General features: G+C 43.8%; 1 protein-coding gene across 2 annotated transcripts in view; it reads left to right on the top strand.

Moving 5' to 3' along the window:
• The window catches only part of CTTNBP2NL (CTTNBP2 N-terminal like), a 139,196-nt gene that overhangs the window by 76,695 nt on the left and 42,593 nt on the right, over window positions 1–19,908 (top strand). Inside the window, exon 1 of one of the 2 annotated variants that reach the window (XM_048827080.2) lies at window positions 17,054–17,159. The exons of the other annotated variant lie outside the window; for it this stretch is intronic. The gene's annotated coding sequence lies outside the window, so the exon portion shown is untranslated. Of the gene's footprint in view, window positions 1–17,053; window positions 17,160–19,908 lie in introns of those variants that run through there. 2 annotated transcript variants of the gene reach the window in all.

Raw genomic sequence — 19,908 nt, 5'->3', positions numbered from 1 at the left:
AGTGATATCCCTTTGTCACTCTTCGCAGTTAGCTTTGGATTTAACTATCTTGGGTAATTGTATGTCCTCTGCAAACTTTGCCACCAAACTACTTACCCCTTTTTCCAGATTATTTATGAATATGTTGAACAGCACTGGTCCCAATGCAAATCCTTGGGGGATCACACTATTTACTTCTCTGTGAGAACCCTGACTATTTATTGCTATCCTTTGTTTCCTATCTTTTAACCAGTTACTGACCCATGAGTGGACCTTCCCTCTTATCCCATGACAGCTCACTTTGCTTAAGAGCCTTTGGTGAGGGACCTTATCAAAGACTTTCTGAAAGTCCAAGAATGCTATCTCCACTGGATTACCCTTTTCCACACATTTGACCTCCTGAAAGAATTCTAATAGATGGGTTGAAACTATAGTAAAGAACAGAATGATCAGACACATAGCTTAATATGATACTTTGGAGAAGAGTTAATATGGCTTTGGTAAAGGGAAATCTTATCAGTTTGCCTTGTACTGAAGTTAGGTTTACTGGCCTGTAATTGCCAAGATCACCTCTGAAGCCTGTTTTAAAAATCAGCATCACATTAGCTATCTGCGAGTCAGCTGGTACAGAGGCTGACTTAAGTGATGGGTTACATACCACAGGTTTTGGCCTGCCTAATTATATTTTTGACTTGGCAGCTTTTTTGCTTTTCTGTTTTCCTCACTAGGATTTGAATTCCAATTTTTAAAAAATGTCTTTGTCTCTAGCTGCCTCTCTTACTCTATTTAGCCAGGGTGGCTTTTTATTTTTGGTCCTCTTACTGGGTTGTTTTTTGTTTTTTTTATTTGGTGTATGCATATATTTTGAGCCTCTGTTATGGTGTTTTTAAAAAGTGGTCATGCAGCTTGCAGGCATTTCATTCTTGTGACTATTCCTTTTAATTTCCATTTAACTAGCCTCTTCATTTTTGTGTAGTTCCCCTTTTTGAAGTTAAATTATGCTGTGGTGGGTTTCTTTAGCATTTTCTCCCCTTACAAGGATGTATACATTTAATTATATTGTGGTCACTATGACCTAGAGGTTCAGCTATATTTTTGGGCCAGATCTTGTGCGCCACTTAGGACTGAATCAAGAATTGCCTCTACCCTTATGGGTTCCAGGACTAGCTGCTCCAAGAAGCAGTCGTTAATGATGTCTAGAATATTTGTGAATAATCTCTTCCCCAGTTCTGTCACTGAAGAATGGTGGCCTTCCTTTTACTTAGTGTAACCTATGTTAGATCACCCTCAGGCTAGCTCACAAGTAGGCAAGATAATGGCCTCCTACTACTGGGTGCTAATGGGATTTCTCCTTTAGCACAAGTGGTTGAAGTCTGTGTTTTGGTGCAAGTTCAAACCCTGATGGCATCCTATGGCAGGGGGGTTAGGTTAGGATCATATTCCACAGTTTGTTTATCTCATTGTGTATCCCCCCCTTATGAAAGGAACAATCACAGCTGTCAGAGTCCAGTTGTTCACCAATTTCTGTAACAAAAAACAAGTGGTGAAAGGTGAGCTCCAAGCAAGCATTTGTCTGGCTGATGTTTGTAATAGCAACAATGGCTGTCAGGTGGGAAGGTCCTAGCAGGATGGCAGAGGTGTTGGCAGCCCAGTATTGGGGGAAGCTTTCAAAGAGAGAAGAACTAATTTATTTACTGCTTTTGCCTATTGCTATCATCTGAGCTACGGCACAGTTCCCATGTTTCCCTCTTCTCTACTTAGAGAAATGATTAGAAAATGCTTTCAGCAAGCCCACCTTATGGGCAGTAGAGAAATGATTTGTTCTCCAGACTCCCTGCCCCCCTTAGTTTTCATGCTTTTCTTTTACTCTTTTTTCTGATCTTCCAACTGTGGAGAAAAGGAAATCAATCAGGGTCCCAGAGTCTTGGCAAGTGATTGCCCAGCAGTGAAAGCAATTTCCAGCTGTACTGAGCATGGAGTAATTCAATGGGTCTGAGGCCATGGGCTGTTATTAGATGGGGGTCATTTCCTAGCATATTACTGTTCTCTACCACTTTTTGTGCCCCCAATCTGGTTTCAAGCATGTAATATAGTTGTAATAAGAGCCCAGTATGGTGAATAAAGTGGCAAACAAACTCCACTGCCTTATCAAAGCATTCAATCGCAATCTGAAATTTGTCCACCAAGCGAACAGCTCACGGAGTTCTTTGTACATTAAATTACCTAAAAGGACTAGGGAAAGGAAAGAGGCAAAGTGACATTCCTTCCTTCTGTCTGTAATTAATATTGTATTTGTAGCAAGAAGGGGTCTGGCAAGACCACGGTCTGTCTCTGTGCATGTTTCCTATGCAGGCACTCAGCCAGGAAGGGTTGATGTGGGAAAGAATTCAATTCCAAATGCTTACAAGTAAAGAAAATGCAATCCAATACTGCAGACACATCCATTCCCTTGCCTATTCCTTGAGACCTTCGCATTTTTTCTTCTCCCGCTCTGCTTTGAATAGAACAGTGCTCAATCTCCTGGATACATCTTCTCCACGCAACAGCTCCCAGTCATGGCTGTCAGCTGTAGGGCCTTTGTTGTTAATGCATAACTTGAATTAATTGCAGGCTGTTGTGTTTTTGTCTGTATCACTGCAATGTTTATTTAGACATTAATTCTGAGAAAGAAGTTTTTTAAAAGTAGAGATGAATTGCCAAGAAAAATGATAGTCTGATATCAGTCTGAGCACAGAAACAGAGCGGTGTGCTGTACACAGTAAGCTCAGCTGTCTCATCTCCTGCCTTTCTGCAGGGTTAGTCAGAAATATTATGGGTCCCAGATGTATGCCCATGACTGCATCTATCCCATTATTATTACAGTAGCATCTAGAAGTCTCAGCTAAAATCAGAGCTCCATTGTGCGGAACATTGCACAAACAGGTAGCAATAGACAGCCCCTGTCCCAAAGAGCTGGCAGATTAAATAGTCAAAATTAGAGCTGGGTGAAAGGTTTCTTGTTTCACTGGCAAACTGAAAACTGGGGAGAAAAAAAATCTGTTTTTGGATTGAGCAAAATATTTTCTTTCTGACCGAGTAAAATTAAAGGAAATTTATATAGCAAATGTCATTTCAAACTGAAAAATTGAAATGTTTGGAAAATGTCAAAACTCTTTCGATTGATTTAGATTTGTAAGGTTTTTTTCCCCTCCCTAAATGAAAAATTGGGTGAAACTAACATGTATTCACGAAACTTCTCACTGTTAACAAATCTACATTTTTCACCTAAAAAAACCCCCAAAAAATTTATGCAAAATTTTGTGCCCAGCTCGAATGAAGAAAGATGAAGGAAGGAAGGAAGTATTGTCTTCCCAAGGGGCCACAGAGATGTTAGGGCTATGTTTTCAAGAGACTCAGATCCCAATTAGTCACCAGAATTAAATGGCCGGGTTTTCCAAAGTATTCAGCACCTCACAACTTCACTGTCACGTTTATGGTCAAAAGAGCCCAGCCTCCCAGGTGCGTTTCTCTTTGGGAAGCCTGGACATAGGTGACTTGCTTAAGCTCTCACAGGGAGTCTGTGCTAGAGGCATGGATTGAATCCAGATCACCCGAGTACCAGTCCAGTGACTAACTATAAAACCGTTCTTCCTCTAAACCCTCATAATCTGAGCCAGGTCTGTATTTTAACTCTGAACCCTGAAGCGCTGTAAAAAGGTGAGTTGATATTTCACTCTATGGTCCTCTTCCCTCTCAGTCAGTAAGGACTTGCTGTCCAGCCTGCCATTATGGGTGCTGTACTGTTGTCGATTAGGGTTGCCGATTTTGGTTGGACGTATTCCTGAAGGTTTAATCACATCACATAATCTTTACTCCAGGACAATCGTGGAGGGTTGGCAACTCTAGGAGATGCTGTCTCTTGGATCAAATGTAATACCAAGGTCCTTGCCACAGGCACCATCCGTAAGAATAAGGGGGTGGGTGTTAAACTCTAATGTCCTGGCCAAATTCCAAGTTGGATAGTTATGTTGTTTACCTGTGAAACTGAAGGAGGAATTAATTGGATATGGTATTTTTCTTTACTGCTGAGTCCGAAACTCTTGCTGTGTGCTCTTTTAACCAGCTGCTGTGTTTCACCCCAAATATGGCTGTATTTGAATGATAGGTGAAATAATTCTTCTGTAGAGAAAGTGATCCCCTGGGGTTTGCAATGCTGGACTGAATCCTCAGATGGTATACGCTGGCACTGAAATAAATGGAACTATGTTGAGTGACCCCACATGAGGACCTGGCCCATTATGTGAATGTGAAATAGTATGTGCTGTGAAAACCTGAGTGTCTGAGCAATTATTGAACACATGCTGGAACCAGTTTCTTTAGCTTCCAGAATCAAACTCATTACTGTAATGTGCTGAGGGATATTTAAGTATGAAGAACAACATAGTCTGGGATATGTAAGTATCAAGATACAAAAAGCAAATTCTGTTCTCTCTATTTCTTTATATTTGTGTGTGTATAAAATATGCATACACTTTAGTTTATACTCTTATGTATTAGAGGTATCAACTTAGTTCTCTGAGATCTTTTATTTTTTTCATATAGAAATATTAGTTATAAGATCAAAGTCACATTATGTCAAAAACAGTCCTCTGGTAACAACAAAAAGAATCAGTTTCCCAAAGGAGAAATGCTCCATTTTTGTGTCATAAAAATTACAAATAAAGCATTTTCTATATTACTTCAGAATATGATGGCTGTTAAATCTTATACAATATAGATAAGCCTTACTGAAGTGCTGAGAAAGCCTATTCAAATATAGCTAGGGTGGTAGAGAGTAAAAGAGGAATGCTTAGCAATTGAAGTTGAAAATTGCCTGATTAGAAAATAGTTTCTCGGAGCATCCTTGGCATTGTACCATTTTTAGCTGCACTAATACAGCACAATCCAAGATTATCAAATAATATTGTGTACCTTTCATCCAGAGATCTCAACACAATTGGCAAATATGAGTGGCGTTATCCTCTGAAGACGGGGACATTCAGTTTCAGTGACTCAAGTTATTAACGGGTCAATTGACTTGCTAATGGTCCCAGGTCTCCTAAATTCAAGTCCCCGGCTGTAATTCCTAGACCACTGTAGCAGACACTAAGAGGAAAATTAAGCAAAAGGTAGAGATCGCATTTGGCCACCTATGTGCATTACGTGATATAAGGCAGGTTTTTGATTAATAAAATTAGCGCTGAGAAAAGTGCCAGGCCCCTGGAGGCAGATTTCCTCTACGAACACAGACACAGGGTAGGTGGCAGCAATTTATTTTCCCCCAGCCTGTGTGCTTCAGTCCTGTCCTGGAGTTTGCTCCTTTTGTCCTTGGCCTGGCTGCTGAGGCTGCCAGCTCATTCTAATTAGGGACACCTGTCTATTAGCAACTGGACTGAGATTTTGTCATCCTTCTGTCTCTGACAAACCGCACCAATTAATTCACCTTGTCTGCTGAAGGGCCATTAGATTCAAGCCAATGATCTAGAATGAAAAGCTCCACATCGCATTACCCTTGCGCCTCAGCTATCCAATGGCCAGCCAAAGCCTCATGTAATGCAATGTACGAAGGAAGGAGTCACAGGGGTAATTTTGGTACTGTAATGTTCACAGGAGGGGATTTTATTGAAGAAAGAGTGCAGAAAGGATTCACCCTATTTGCACACGCAGTTTAGAAAACAAAATTAAGGCAGTGTGTGTTTACATCCTCTATATTTTTGTATAATGCTTCATGCCTATTTCCTTGGTTGTAAATGGACTCGTCTCAGTAAGCTGCCAAATAAAAAGGGGGTTTATGGCTCCTTTTGAGTATTGACTTGTTTAAAAACAAACAAAATCCCAAACATTAAAATCAAGGATGAATTTTTAAAGGCAAAGTGAGGTTATAACTCCTGCCTGTAAAAAGCCATACAGATTTTATTAGGCTGTTTTACGTTGTTCCCCAGTTTGAAGGGAAAGAAACAACACACAAGCACAAAACAAAATGTTTTCATTGTGGCAAAATTTCTGGAAAAAGACTGACGATCCTGTGCTAATGCAAAGAGCCTTCTGAAGTACACATCCACATAGCAGAAGAAACAACACACAGGTTTAAGGATGGTTGTCATACAGTATTTAAGGAGATAAAATATATAATGCTCATGAGGCAGCTCTGGATATCTTCCCAGCTAGTTTCTTGTTTCAGTGGTGTCACAGCCATGACAAATCAGTTCCTTTCTAATTGTTTGTATTCATGTTTTATTCCCTTTTGTTTGTGACACCTTCTTAGAAGCTGCTTTTTTACCTGTTTTGTCCTCTTCTCTTGGCACCTGATGTATTTTGTTAATTTTTTCAGTGCAAGAAAAGCCTAAACTGTCTGTTCTGTTTCAGGGTGCACTGCACTGTGATCCTCTCTTCTGGTCCCAGCTGAGTGCACCCCTCCAGGTCCTAGGCCTCGAGCCTTCATATCTCTGAGGCAGAATCCTGCGATTCTCCCACTCCTTGAGAGGACCTGGAGATACAGTACCCTGTGTACCAGCTGGGCTAACCCGTCAGGTCCAAACAGTCTTGGTACTTGTGGTTCTTCCTTGTGGGAGCTAAGACCAATGATGACAGTGACCCAAAACAGCTTTCTTAAAATAAAGTATTGTTTAATCTTAACTATAGGAACAAGGCCAGGCATAAGAGAAGACATTTTAAAAACAATAAACAGTCTACGTGCATGTCTATCATACCCCTGATCCCCAGCCTCTGGAGTCCAGAAGTCAGTCTGTTCCCCAGTAGTCTCAGCCTCCCATTTAAATCCAGCCAAAATCCTTTGTTGTTTCCTCTGTCTTTACAGCCTGGTTAAACCGGTCCAAGTTGGACTTCAAAGCAAAGGACTCAGCACTTTCTCTTATCCCTTGATGTGTTTGTCAGGAGATGTGAATATCAGAAACCCTCTCCCCCTGCCTGGCTGGCTGCATTTCCTGACAAACCTGCTGATGAATTAATATAATAGATACTTCCCGGTCAAGATACAGTATTCATAAATTACAGGCAGCTCCAAATCAGTCTCATCGTCCCATCTTCTGACATCACCAGTGAGGTCAGCAGAAATGTGCACAGTTCAATTATTACAGCAAAATGTATTAATAGAAAGATGGATATGCTTCAAAAGTTTTAGAGGCAGGTTTAGGATGCTTCTCTGGTGTATATAAATCCTTAATTAAAAGACATTCCTTTCCATCCTAAGTCATTCTTCCTCTTAGAAGGTTACATTCTAAAACATTAGATGGTTGCATCTAGTGGTTAGAGCTGGGATGTCAGGGACCCAGGTTGCCTGGGTTCTGTTCCTGGTTCTACCAATTATTCTATTACTTCAAGCAAGTCCCTGAAACACTCTGCATCATTTTAAGCTTTTGTAAAATGGAGAGGATATTTATCTTCCTAAATGACCTTTGAAAACACCATGCATTCCTGGGATGAAAAGGACTTTGGAAATACACAGAATTAATTATCAGAACACTACACTTAAAGAAAACTGTTTATCCTGATCAATTACTCTTACTCCAAAAAAAAAAACAAAAAAACAAAACATAACAAGTAGTGTCTGGGCCAGTCCTGTCTCCTAATGTGAACAGTCCAGCAGGAGCCCAATGCATCGGAGCCCCACAAGGAAATTCACTTCTTTTTTCCAGTAGTGTGTCTAGTTCATTGAAAAGTTCCGACACTGACAGAATGAAGTTTAAAATGAAATTTGTGAAAATGCCAAGAAAATCCATTTTTCAAGCAAAATACTGTCAATCTACAGCCCTTAACTAGTAAGATCTGAACTGTTCTCACACTGAGTCTGTTATGTTCGATACCCACAATCAGTGTTCCAATAATGTCCCCCATTTAGGATCTTTATCTTTTGTAGGGTGTATGTGTAATATAGATACAGATATAAAGAATCGAATCCACATGACATAGCAAAGTTTGTACTAAGTCATTGCATGATCATCCTGCTATAACCCTTGTCCTTCCTTGCCCCATCTCCTCCTTACTGTTTATCACCTTCACTCATTGGGTCACACTTAAAAATCTAATTTGCATGCTCTCTGGGGCAGGTGCCACATCCTTTTAGGTCATCTGTGAAGTGCCCAGGACCCAGCTGGGTAATATACAAGCTAGGTTATAATAGTGTGGCTAGTGCATTCTCTGCACAGCCCTGGGTGGGAGAGGTACCTTCCATTTCTGGAAGTCTCTCTGCAAACCCTACTCTTCCTGAACTGCTGGTTTCTTTTCATGAGACTGTGGAGAAGAGAGCAGCTGGATGATTTTCTCTCCTTCCTGCAATACTACCTATTCATGTGGAACACATTGCTGCCTTCTCAGTGGAGCTCAGAGGATGCCTGGAGTTTCACCTGGAAATCATTAAAGTCATACTCCCAAGTTTGCTATGCAGCTCACATGAGAGCCTGTCCTTGAAGAGGTACCTACAGTGTCACCAGCACCGTTCCACGTTTTGGGATTTCTGCACATTAACAATCAAACATAGTAAATCTGTAGCAAAATTGACCTCCCTGGTGAGACCCATCCCAACACAGTCCAGGCTCTGGCTTTTTGGCTGCAATATCATACATGTGTGCACAGAAGGATGCTGCTAGAAAACTTTTTTCTTTCATGTGCTTTAGTTTACTAGGTTTTTAGAATAAAATTACACATTTCTCCTTCCCTGAGACCATCTAGGACACTTCAGAGATTATCCCTCTCCAGATGTTTGCTTTTCAGCTGTACTGGCTTCACCAAACCTTCTTTTCAAGTCCCAGAACAGAGAAGCCTTTGGTGCCAGATGTTCTGTGACATAATTCATGCTGATAAGACCTTGTAAGAGCTGAATACATGGCTAGTCAATTATCAGCTGCACATAAGGCCATTCTGAACAAAGGTTGCTTTTCTCATTCTGTTGCTGAGAACTGGATTGGACGCTAAGGAGAACATGTTTGCAGCATCAGGGAAAAAACAAGGAACCAGCAGGAGCTGCCACCCAGAAAACATCTGCCAATTTTGAAAGCAAAGCAATTCCTCCATGTCATTTGTGCATTCAGATATAGTCCGTTTGTTTTTTGACTTGTTTACTGTTTGTACTATGGTAGCACCGAGGAACCCCGGTCAAAGAGCAGGTCCTATTGTGCTAGGCTCCATACAGACAGGTAACAAGGCAGCCAATCTGAGATTGCTCTGGGATTCCCCTTTGCTTCCCTCATGTCTACCTAGGGAGGCCTAGACATGACGTCACCCAGGCACCTGCACAAAAGCTTACAGCATACCGTGAGAGATGCACCCTCCCTCACACTTGCACTGAGACCAATTCTCCCTTCCTCATCACTAGGAACCCAGGTTGGGATCTCAACTCCAACCATCATATACCGGCTCCTGACGCTGTACACAGATCTCTGTGTTGGCCCAAATCTATGGTGTGTAATTAGCACAGTAATACACAATGGATAGTTGCAAAGGGCATAGTGTTTTGGCTGGACACAAAGAACAGGGAGACTAGCCTGGAAGCAAGTTAATAATATACTTTGCACCTCTATGGTGCTTTCCATCTGAGAGTCTCGCTTCACCCCACTCCACTGCCTGGAGAAACAGATAGGTGTGATTGTGCCCATTCTGGTGCTAAGGAAATCAAGACAGAGAGGTCAGGTGATTTGTCCCAAGTCACCCACAATGAGGCAGTGACAGCGGTAAGATTAGAACCCAGGAGCCCTGGCTCAGTCCCTCCTCAAACTACTAGACCACATTCCCTCTTAACATACAACACCAGGAGTGAACTTAAAATAAGTCACAGGTTTCAGAATAACAGCCGTGTTAGTCTGTATTCGCAAAAAGAAAAGGAGTACTTGTGGCACCTTAGAGACTAACCAATTTATTTGAGCATAAGCTTTCGTGAGCTACAGCTCACAAAAGCTTATGCTCAAATAAATTGGTTAGTCTATAAAATAAATCATGTTACCTCCTGCAGATACAATGTACATCAAAATCCTCTCAGTCATAAATGCCCTGTAACTAATTTGGGTTTCAACAACCATTGATTCTGTGAACGTTTTTGTGAGGCAGTTTTAAGGACAATGAAAATAGCAATACAGAGCCTCAGCTCCCTCCAGAGAGTGCTAACAACATGACCAGAAAAGAACAGGTGGGGAACTTTATTTGAAGCTGATGAGTGCCCTTAAAACTCTACAACAAGGGTGGATAGATGGATGCTGTCCATGCAGCAAGCACTCTTCACACTGCCATCCTTCACCATCATAAAAAACAATTTTCTGGAGGTTATAACGTGGGCCAGAAAAAATGATCTAATATGAAAGATGATGGTATTGCAGGACACCGCTCAGTAAACCACATAATATCAAACCAAGGTGATACTCCACAAGTTTGCTTTCCTTATAGTGTGACATTGGCTAGAACAGGTGATACAGTAATCAGGGTCACATAACTACACCAAATAAATACAAACTTCTAGGACTAAAAAGCATTGGAGTGTACAGGACACTCACTGCCTATCTCATGCCCTCTAGTGGCTTGTAACTTCTTGGGAAAATATGTTAACCTTTCTCCTTTTAATGTTTTATTTTTCTTTTTGCCAGTGACTTTCTGGTGAAAGCTGTTGGATTGACAGTCCAGGAAAATCAATGCCTCTGTTTACCCACCTGGCTTCCAGAGACACCTGGGCATAAGAGTGGAAGCTTCCCCATCCTGCACCATTAGTAGGGACATTTCGGCATGCACTATGGTAGTGTGAATAAGGTGCAATACAAGCTTTCTGACACAGGATGGAGCTGCATTCACACAAACAGGGCCAAGGCCTCAGAAGTGGCTCATAGTTTTGTAAGTTGATGAAATACAAACCTGCCATGACCGAACCCAGAAGCTGGCCAATCAATTAACCAAAATTAGCTTCATAATGAGCTTTGAAACATCTAATGGACACCCACTTCTAGCTATGTTCGCTTCTAGGGATGTTGGCTTCCTTTTCCAAAAGCCTTGGGAATGCTTTTCTCCTTAATGCCTCCTGGAGCTGCCCACCTTCTGCACCTCCATGCTGGCTTTGAGTTAACCTCAATAATTCACACTCAGAGCACATTAACCATTTAAAGAGGAAGCTGCTCCTTTCTCCAGCCATCCGTCTTGCTGCTGCTTGGTCTTTCAGCTGAGAACTGAGTTGTGTCACTTTCATAGACGACATCTCCTTTGTCAGGCTCCATCCTGCACTTACAGGAAGTGGTGGTCTAATGTAGTCAGTCTTTTCTAGCTCGAACTTCCTTAATTTATGCTGCTCCAATACCAAACTTCTTTCTCTTCCCCCTTTTTGTCTCTGCAGGGGATGGCAGACTTCCATCCCCCTACTAACACAGCCTGCCTACACCTCATTGATTTCTCCTCTGCAAATCCTCCCTCACAACCCACCTGTTCTCCCTGGCCTATAAATCCTGCTATCCATCTCATTAGTTGGAAACAGTCAGCACTCACTTCCACATGGACTGAGTCTTTGTTTCCCAACTCTAGCATCCTTCCACCTACTCTAGCACGTCACAGCACATGTGGGAGGCCGTGTGGTTTTGTGATTCAAGACAGAACTGTGAGGCAGGAGGCTTGAGACCAAATTCTCAGCTGCTGTATATGAGTGCAGCTCCATTGCCTTCAATGGATCGACACCTGTGTACACCTGCTGAGGATCTGACTCATGGGTTCTGATCCCAGGTTAGATACTGACTTGTTTATGTGACCTTGGGCAAGTCACTTATCCCACTCAGTGCCACAATTTCTCCTTCTTTAGAATGGGAATTATTATAATTGTTGTTTATTTGTATTGCAGTAATGCCTAAAGGCCCCAGTGCCATTGTGCTAGGCTGTACACACACAACAGAAGGATGATCTTTGTCCCCAGAAGTTGACATTCTCTAAGACAAGAGCCAACAGATGGATACTGACAGACAGATCGCTGTGAGATTATGATCAGTGTGATAAGCAGTGGTCTTAGTGTACCATTATAATAGTAGTAGAAATAGGTGAAATATTTTTACAAATAGTTTATTTGCCGAAAAATTGCAGGTGCGGGTCAACTGAAACTATTTGTGAATGCAGGTCACTGAACCAAAAAATCAATTATTTGCTCAGCTCTAAATAGTGGAAACACCAATGCCTACTTCCTGGGAGAGGTCATGAGTCTTAATCACTGTGTGTTTCTGAAGGGCTCTGAGATCGCTGGCTGGAAGGCACTATAGACGTGTGAAGTGTTATCTTCACTGATACCTCTTACCAGACAGGACAGCCTGAGCAGTAGGGCTGCCCATTTTGGTTGGATGTATTCCAGAGGTTTCATCACATGACAATCTTTAATTAAAGATTAATCTTTAATTCCTGGAGACTTCAGGACAATCCTGGAGGGTTGGCAACCCTATAGCAGTATTCGGTAATACTTGTGCATGAAGAGCTCTGTTCAGAAATAAACACATTGTACTTCGTGAGTTACAAGGGAGAGGAGCCTAGAATGGCTGAGGATATATGTTGCTGCTAACACTGTCACTGTATAATTGAGCACTTCTCTGTCTGTCACTTTTATCACCGAAGAATTATCATTCTGAGCTGCTGTTTTCACTAGCCTTCCCTGTACTCTGCACCTTCTGTTTAAAGATGCTGCTGCTTTTTCTTAGGAAATGCCTCAACAGAATTCATGTTCATAGGCAATCACAAGCTCCATGTTCTAATGTCATCAGTGTAATAGTAACAGTAAGGATAGCCATTAAGATTTATTCTCTGACTTCCAGAATCTAGTGAGTAACCAATTCCTCAGCACATCTTACTGGAATATCAGAGACCATGCAGCACTCTCCATAGAAAGGCTCAGTTCTAATTCTGATGACTGTGTGGGAATCAGCACTGATGGCAGTAACCCCCGTTCCTCAGAGAACAAGGAGTTGAGACAATCAACTCATAAATCAAGGAGACTCTCACTAGGAAGGCAATAGGGTCTATGTGTTAAAATAGCAATCCAGAAGCACTCATGGGTTCTGGTTTTCGTGTTGTACTGGCTAAGAAAACTCAAAAAAATGCTTTGTCTCCTATTACCTATCTGCAAAAGGGGGACAGCAATATTCGCTTCTTTGAGCGGTCGGTGCTGCATGGTCAATTAGTGTTTGTAAAGGGTATTGAGATCTTCAAACAGATAGCATCAAGAATCATGAGCATTTTTTCCACTGAATGCATCCGATGAAGTGAGCTGTAGCTCACGAAAGCTTGTGCTCAGATAAATGTGTTAGTCTCTAAGGTGCCACAAGTTCTCCTTTTCTTTTTATGAGAAGTTGAGTCATCATGAGATTTATCATCAAGTCACACTGCACAGCAGGATATACAACACCACCCTTTTCCAAGTAAAATCTCAGTGCACCAATAGCATTAAATACCATAGTATGATTTGATGTGACTGTAGAAAATAAGAGACAAACTTAAGATTCTGTAGTTTTTCAAAGAAGCTGACGTAAAACCCCAGACTGGGGTTTTACGTCAGCTTCTTTGTAAAACTACAGAGTCCTTCTTTTCAGATGCCCCCATCACAAGAAAACCCGATTAGTGATAACTGGGTTTTTGTTGGGAGTCTGAGCAGAAGTGCAAATGACTAAATGGGCTGCAGAAACTGACCTCCTATTTCACCTCTACAGGTGGACCTTCTATATCAGTCTTGAGGTTCACTGTGTAAGGGAAGTTCATGCTGACAAAAAGAATGGCCTGTAATTAAAGTGCTGGACTTGGGACCAAGGAAATTCCCAGCTCTGCCACAGATTCCCTGTGCAACCTGGGCCAACACAATTCATCTCTCTGTGCCTCAGTTCCCCATCTGTAAAATGGTGATAATATTCTTTTCTCCCACCCTTTGTCTCAAAGGGGCTGTAAGGCAGGGCCAGGACTCTTTTATCCTGTGAACGTACAGCATTTAGCACAACAGTGCCCTGATCCAAGCTGGGTCTAAGCACTAATGTAATATAAATAATAATACAATTGTTTCCCTCTTGGGTTAACAAAGAGAAGCTAAAAGTCCACAATCCTTGGGTAGTGTAAATAAGCATAGTTCCATCAACTTTGGCTGAGCTACACTGCTTTACAGCAGCTGACGATCTGTCCCTTTCTCCCTAAGAGCTGTTTACCTGAACACAATTCTCATTAAAAATAAAAGGATCAGTCACTGGTTTACTACAGTTCTTCACTACAAAGGAATTGCTGCTTAGAACGATTTAGAAATTGCTTTGTTTTAGACAAAAGCTTTGTTTCTTTTGTTCTAATTTTGAGCTTTCAGGTAGGGATTGTCTTGTACAGTGCCCAAGTGGTAAATAATAATAATAAATACTACAACTAGAAAACCAGCCCAGCTACAAAGTGGCTCGTGGAGCGTGTGATTTCATCAGAACAAGTTTCTTATCATGGACTAAAACCATTCTGGAGTACTTCTAAAACAACAACAACAACAAAATAATCCATATGAACACTCTCTCTCTTGGGAATCAATTAATGTGATAGAAAGAAAGGCTTAAACTCCAATGAGTGAGTGGTTTGCTCCAGGAACTGAGCTGACAGATGACTAAATTCTCATCTTATTTACCTTTCAATTTGTCCTGTACTCTTCCTATTAGAATTAGGTTTGGCAAAAATACAGATTTTTTTCTGCAGACAACACCTGCTCTACATTGCTTTCTTATTAGAGAGGTAGTATTTGCATAACCGACGTTTTTAAAAAAAAACAAAACAACCCAGGAAAGATGCTGCTCAGTGTGAAGGCAATTTCTCTGTTGTCACTGTCATCACTCATTTTCTTCACTTCAGAAATAGTTACGTTATTCTGTCTAAGCAGCAAAGGAAAATTGTATCTTTCCAGTAATAATGCATTACAATAGCAACACATTTAATTAGAGGTTTGTGAAATGCTTTAAAGATTATAAGGCCTGGGAATGTAAATTATTACTTTTAATTTTTCCTGGTGTCTTATTTAGGATCTCAAAGCACTTTTCAAATATGAATTAAGCCTCAAAACTCTTCTGCAGCAGGTATTATGACTCTGTGAAAAGCACTATATGAGAGTGCAGTAGCATCATTATTATTTTACTAATGAGAAAACTGAGGCACAGAAATTTTGACTTGCCCAGCATCACAAAGTGAAGCCCTGGAAGAGGTAGAATTTTAACCAACATGTCTAAGATCAATCCACTAGGGGATCCACTAAGTAATAAAATTCCATCTTCTTTTTGTATTATGGTAGTACCAAACAGATCTCACCATTGCCGGACAACCAACAAGGGTATTATATATAAAAGCCTCCTTGATTTATCTCATCTGTATCAAAGCAAGGAGGCTTTTCCAAAGAAGCTGGAAGACAACTAGGGACGGCTTGCTCAAGAAAGTGTGGAAAAAACATGGCATTTCAAAATGTACGCAGGTATGACTAGCGAAAAGCATAATTTTTTCCATAATCATTCAGGGATGTGAATCATGGTAAATTAATGCTGCTAACAAGAAGAAAACTGAAGCTTTTGAAATGTGGTGTTGGCAACAACTCTTGCTATCTCCTGTATGGGGTGGGGGGCGGGGGAAGACGAATGCCTATATTAGAAATATTATTTGAGAGAAGCAGATCCTGATGTCAGAAAGAAAAAGATGCAAACTTATGTATTTTGGTCACAACAGCTGCAGAGATTGAAACTTGCAAAAGTTATTATGGAAGAAATGATAGAGGATCACCCTAGTAGGGGACAACCAGCAAGGAGCTGGATGGATGATGGTGTGCAGCAGATCAGTGAGGGGACAGCTGCTGAGCGCTGTAAATTAGTGATGGATCATGAAGGCTTCTGAAAATTCTGCTATGATGTCACCACCAGTCAGACATGACTACGTGGATTTATTTAGTCCATAGAGGGCCCAACCATGACTGAGATCCTATTTTGCTTTGCACTGCACAAAACCAAGATGCTACCTGTCCTAAAAAGCTTACAGTCTAAATATGTGCTCAGAATGCAAAATCAGATGCTGTCTTAGCACTGTGATAGAAGTGACAAAACCTTGGGGAGGGGGCTGACCTCTCGTTTGAGGTTGCAAGAAGAGTGCCTGCCTGGAAGAGAGAGGAGCCATCCTGCCTTGGTGCTTCACTTGCGCCATCTGACAACGGCCAGGCTTCCTCCCTGTACTGGCCTGAAGGAACCAAACAAGCAGAGCCAGCCTGAGGACTACGCCAGCAGTGGGCTGCATTATTGATATGGCACATGGTCAGCACCCAAGAGGACCAGGGACAGCTGCCCCCCTTCCCTACCCCAGGCTGGGGGCAGCAATGGGGAAGTTCCTACCCCCGCCCTTTCCTACCCCCAGCCTGGGGGCAGAGACGGGGAAGTTCCTCCTCCCTTCCCTGCCCCCCCCCGCCCTTTCCCACCCCCAGCCTGGGGGCAGAGACGGGGAAGTTCCTCCCCCCTTCTCTGCCCCTCCCGCCCTTTCCCACTCCGGCTGGGGGCAGAGACGGGGAAGTTCCTCCCCCCTTCCCTACCCCCCCCCGCCCTTTCCCACTCCGGCTGGGGGCAGAGACGGGGAAGTTCCTCCCCCCTTCCCTGCTTCCCCCACCGCCCTTTCCCACCCCCAGCCTGGGGGCAGAGACGGGGAAGTTCCTCCCCCCTTCCCTACCCCCCCCCCCCCGCCCTTTCCCACCCCGGCTGGGGGCAGAGACGGGGAAGTTCCTCCCCCCTTCCCTGCCCTTTCCCACCCCCGGCTGCGGGGGGGGGGGCTCCGAGCCGCCCCGCCCCGGGCACTGCACGGCCTGCGAACAGCGCCCCCACAGGGCCAGGGCCTCCGCCTGCAAGCCCAGCCTCAGACTCCGCCCCCGGAAGTGACGCGTCAATCACAGCCCCGCGCTCTCCTTCCAGGGCCGCGAACAAAAGGGATTTTCAGCCCCGCGCCCCGCCCCTCTGCTCCCAGCGCCGCGCCCTGGTTGGCTGGCGGCGGCCCCGGCGGCCGGCTCCCCGCTCCGCCCCGCTCTTCCGCTCGCTGATTGGCTGTGGGTCCCGGGCGGTGGGGTCGGCGATTGGCCGGCGCGATGTCAGTCGCAGCGGGGCCGGGCGGAGGCGCCTGGATGGGGCGCGCGGCCGGCTGGTAGCGGCGGCGGGTGCGGAGCTGGACGGGGCCCCGGTCAGGTCAGTGTGTCGCCTGGGGGGCGCTGCCTCCGCCCCCGGGTCCGCGCGCGCCCGGGGAGCCGTTGGGGGGCGCGTGACCCCCCCTCCCCCCCGGCACGCTCCGCCGGTTGGGGGCGGGCGCCGGGCTCGCGCCAGGTGCCCCCGGGGGGGGGGGGGAGGGGAGTTAGCAGCTGCTCCTGGCGTGTGGGGGCCGCTGCGGGGACGGGGGCGGGACCCTGCGCCGTGGGAGCCGCTCGCGTGCCCCAGGGTAGCGCAGCGGTCCCGCTTTGAGCCCGTGTGTGAGCCTTGGGCGGGGGTTGTGCCGCTCCCCCCCCCCCCCCCAGAGCAGGGGCGGGCAGGACAGCCCCCCGCGCGTCCAGCGCCGGGCACGGGGCTGATGCCTCCGGCGTTGCCGGCCAGAGTGTATCGACTGTCTGCTGGTTTTGCAGGGGTGAAGCGGGCAGCCGGGTGCGTCGGTACACAGAGCCTCTGGGGGAGCTTGCGCACGCACCTTTGCGAAAATTATTTCCTGCACGGTGTACCAAGCCAGGGTCCCTTCGTTGTGTGATTGCTGTGCTTTCGTTGTGTGTCACGCGGAAACAGTCCTCGCGGCGTGACGGTTTCTGGAGTTCGTTCACTCATCTCTCCTCCATGCAAACACAAACACTTTGGCAGTGGGAAAAGAGAACGGAATAAAGGACGGTCCATAAGTATCTGAAGGACGGATACACCGTGGGGTGGGGGAGAACTGCATTTGTTCAAAAGGGTTTCCCGTGGACTGCAATGAAGAAAGGAGTTCTTCAGGCTGAAGTGTGTGCCTCTCCCCTCTTCCCCAAGCTCAAAACAATGAGAGGGACATGGAGTGGACTTCCAGAGGAAGTAATAAGAAAAGGAGTACTTGTTTTGGCCCTTCTTAAACTAGACTAGACAGAACACTAGAGAATGTAGAGAAAAATATCTCTCATCAAGGCTGGATATAGTCTTTGGAATCCTGAATGTTATAACCCAGAGTATGCAGAGAGGTAGCTGAGTTGGTCCCAGGGTGTTAGAGAGAGAAGGTGGGTGAGGTTCAATAAAAGATATTACCTCATCCACCTTGTGTCTTTAATAACTCAGAGTAAAAGTTCTTGACATCTGTAGGAGGAAGTGGGTTCTTACCTGGAAGATGGAGCAGAAGCTCAAAGTGAAAATCATAAAAGGTTGCATAGTGGCATCCTATGGAGAGAAATGATAAGCAAACTAATAAGAGAGCAAACAAAGGCAGCAGGTTCCTATTTTCAGATACTGAAAATGTTGAACTGGCACTGGCCTCTCTATGTTACAGGAAAGAGGCAGAGACAACTTAACAGCTATTGGCAAAGCAAAGATAGGGACAAACTGGTAGCAGATGTGCATAGGCACATGTCATTCTGAGGTATGCATCTGATGAAGTGGGCTGTAGCTCACGAAAGCTTATGCTCTAATAAATTTGTTAGTCTCTAAGGTGCCACAAGTACTCCTGTTCTTTTTATCATTCTGAATAGAGATGCTAAAATGGCCATCACAAATCCCTCACCCTGCAGTAAAGCCATTAACAGGGTTATCAGGGCTTTAAAACGTGAAATTGACTATTCTTTCTCTGTGTAAAACAACAAAAACAACACCCAACTTAAAGCTGTTATCTTCCAAGCCTTTTCTAAATAATCTGTCTCTAATTTATTATGTAGATATTTAATAATCTTTGGTAAGAAAACTTAAGGTTTTTGCCTTTTTTCTTATCTACAATTTGGACTGTGAAGCGAAAGTTAAAAGGTTGATAACTTATGTGTGTTTTTAAAAAAAGCTATATTTTTGTGGATTCTCCTAGCAATTCTTTGTTTGCGTGTTGCTGAAACATGAATTTGGGGAGATAAATAGGCAACAGGCCACCTATCCTTATGAACCAGTTTTGGGGCGTCTAGATTTGACAAACAATCTGGTCATCTTTTTTAAAATGTAGATCAGTCATTTTGGATAGTTCCTTTTTAGGTGTCTCCAAGTTACACAATCTGGTCTGTGTGCACAGTATTCATGAACCAGTGTTTGACATCTCCGAGAACAGACTCTGACTCAGAGGCCCAGTAGATGTCATGAAATTTTACATCCTTGGTGTGTAATGGATGGAGTGCTGGCTGAGGCTCTAGCTGACACCATTGCTGGCTATTTCAAACAGACCAGTATTGGAATTAGCTCTGAAAATCCTCTCTTCTCTAAGTGGAGGACAGACAGAGTCATGAAGAGTATCCGTCAGGGAATTGCTGACAGAATAAAGTAAGGAACAGAAATGTATCTAATTAAGTCTCAAAAATTTACCAGACGTTTACTAGCCTTAGAACTAAGCCTAATAGTGAGAGGTTTATACAAAAGGCAAGGGTGGGGAAGCGCCCTCTACGGGCCAAGCCCTGGAGTAGTGCCTCCATGAGAAACCCAGAACTGCTCATGAGGAAGGGGAGGATATTGCTTCAGGATCTTGGCTATTGCAAGAAAGTGAGGAAAAAATTCTCTGCCACTCTACTCTTTACTAGTCTGCTTTTATGTGTGGATCCTCTTCTGTGAGGAACACACAGCCTACTTCTCTTTCCTTGCTTAGTAGGTTTTATGCTACAGGTATGACATCCTACATCCAGTTAAACTTTCCCCAAGCATGAAATTGACATGAATCTTGAATTTCTCGCTGCTATTCAGAACCATCAGGGCTTCAGTGAAAATGACTTTGGTTTATTAACTACTCTGCTGTTGCTCAGCAAGGCTT

Source organism: Caretta caretta, chromosome 21 (assembly GCF_965140235.1).
Source record: "Caretta caretta isolate rCarCar2 chromosome 21, rCarCar1.hap1, whole genome shotgun sequence".
Lineage (NCBI taxonomy): Eukaryota > Metazoa > Chordata > Testudines > Cheloniidae > Caretta > Caretta caretta.
Note: the sequence above shows the minus strand (reverse complement) of the source record. Positions and strands in the feature narration are given on the sequence as shown.